Source organism: Frankliniella occidentalis, unplaced genomic scaffold (genome assembly GCF_000697945.3).
Source record: "Frankliniella occidentalis isolate FOCC.00 unplaced genomic scaffold, Focc_3.1 Scaffold520, whole genome shotgun sequence".
Lineage (NCBI taxonomy): Eukaryota > Metazoa > Arthropoda > Insecta > Thysanoptera > Thripidae > Frankliniella > Frankliniella occidentalis.
Genome location: NW_026267637.1, coordinates 68715 through 71234, shown reverse-complemented (window position 1 = coordinate 71234; position 2520 = coordinate 68715). Strand labels below are relative to the sequence as shown.

Genomic DNA, 2520 nt, shown 5'->3' with positions numbered 1-2520 from the left:
TTACACCACACAAAGCCGTTTTACCGTGCGACACATAGTTTCGTCAGGCCAATTATTTGCTTGATCGAGGCGATCAGGAAAACATCATTTTCTGATGATACTAAAAGGAACTATCAGAAAATGTCAAATAACCATCAAAGATGTTTCTACGATCAGAAAAATACCATCAGAATATAGAAATTATCCTGATGGTTTACACACCAGAAATTTTACGATCAGGGAAAAAATACCATCAAAAAATTGAGATAATACCATTAGGTTTTGAAGGAACGATCAGAAACTAACCATCAGAAACCGAGAAAACCATCAGAAACCTTCGATACGATGAGGAATCAGGGCACTGCGATCAGGAAATCCTGATGGAATTTACACCAGTGCTTGGCGTAAAGGCAACTTTTGTCGCCGTGCTGGCGGCTACCTGCTAATCCCCGCCTCCGCGGGACAAAAGTTTCCTTTGTGTGGTGTTGCCCGCATAGGCGTTGAAAAAGTTTCCTTTTTGGAAGGCGACTCCTGTCCCCGTGTACTCGATAAGTGTTGGTGCCCGCATAGGCGTTGGAAAAGTTCCCTTTTTGAAAGGCGACTCCTGTCCCCGTGTATTCGATAAGTTTTTTGTGCCTGCATAGGCGTTAAAAAAGTTTCCTTTTCGAAAGGCGACTGTTGTCGTCGTGTATTCGATAAGTTTAGGTGCCGTGTTCAACTGACACTAACCATCCTCACTGCTGTAGGCCTATTTATTCGTCATATTACCTCATCTCATGTCACCTGTCATCTCACGGACCAGTGCCGCTGTACGCGGTGAGTGCAACCGCTTTAACCAGTCACGCGCACTTGTACACACACTTCCTCGCTGCCCCTCTCTGACCATGTTATTTTCCTAATTTCAGGCTTTTCATTACACATGTGCCTCGAGACTCTAAGTAGTGTCTTGCTGCGGCTAAGTCCTCATCAGGTTACTGCGATTAACGGTTACCAGTTCTACTTCATTGTTGCATATTTGGCAATACAGCAATGACTTTGACATTTAAATGCAAAACACATTTAATTTTGAAGATCATACTTATATTCTGAAGTATTTTTAAAGTGGAACTGCTAATTCTTAATTTCCCAATTAAATTCAGGCTTGCTGAAGATTGCTTTTTGACATATGATTCCACTACCTGCTGTGGCAACTACACAACAGTTCTGTACAGCAGTTTACATTTCCAATTTTTATTATGAGAATAAGTACGGAAACTTTGCAATGAAGATTGGAAGAGAGAACAATTTTGAAATGGTTCAAACGAATACGTGATACGCAAGACAGTAGTTGGAGTTATTGCTCTCTCTCTCTCTTCCCATCTTCATTTCAAAGTTTACGTATTTATTCTCATAATAAGAATTGGAAATATAAACTGTTGTGCAGAACTGTTGTGTAGCTGTCAAAGCAAGTAGTGGAATCGTATGTCAAAAGCAGACTTCATCATGACTGAATTTGATGGAGCAAGTAAGAATGAACAGATCCACTTTGCATAATATTTCACAATATTATGTATGATCTTCACAATTAAATGTGATTCGCATTTAACTATGAAAGTCATTGTTATATTGCCAAATATCATGCAAAGAAGGACTGGTAACCGTTACTCACAGTAACCTGATGCAGCAAGACAGCAGTTACAGCAGAGGTTGACGGAACTGGCACATTTGTACGTTGTGGAAAAATGCTTTAATAGAACTTGACGCGCGGTCATGTACATCAACTTAACTTACAAGCGCAGAGGCCTCACATGAAAATATTTACAGAAATTAGTCAACTCGCGCGCAAAAGCGCAAAGGCTTACACAATACATAACACAATCTTAAAAATAGCAGAAACTTACAACAGCGCACAAGCGCAGAGGCTTCAAATAAAATTACTAGAACCTGTCTAGTATGAACTCGAGCGCAAAAGCGCAAAGGCTTACACAATTAAAATCAAATAATGTTTAAAATATAAGAAGCTTGCAAAGTAGCGCAGAGGCTTCAAATAAAATCAAAATTACTAAGTTACTAAACTGGTGTAGTATGATCGCGCGCAAAAGCGCAAAGGCTTAATCAATTACTTAAAAGAAAATACAAATTAAACAACTACCTCCAGTAGTTGTTTATGGTCAGAGCGCAGAAGCGCAGAGGCTTAGAAACAGTCAACTTTTTAAACTAAACGTTAGAAGTGTAACTGGACCTGTAGCGCAATGGCTACAGGCCAGTACACTTAAACCTAAACATTACTACTACGCCAGCGGCTCCCTCAACATACAGTTCCCGCAAGCGGTCTGCAGAAACACGGTCCAGAACGAAATTTTTGGGATTGTGTGGGGCAAGTACTTGACTCTAAACTTTCCTGCAAAGTCTCTAGTAGTTCTGGACGGGAAGATTGTCCCGCGCCCATCTTGCAGCACGCACACTTCTGTTGCATAATTTGACTCATTTGCTGGTTTCTTGATTTCGGTCCCGCACTGGCATTGCCATGGGCAACCCCACGCTGACACCAGGTCCTAGAAT

At 41.0% G+C, this 2520-nt stretch overlaps 1 protein-coding gene across 1 annotated transcript in view; it reads right to left on the bottom strand.

Moving 5' to 3' along the window:
• The window catches only part of LOC113216474 (zinc finger protein 543-like), a 29096-nt gene that overhangs the window by 25183 nt on the left and 1393 nt on the right, over window positions 1-2520 (bottom strand). The gene's annotated exons all lie outside the window — the stretch shown is intronic.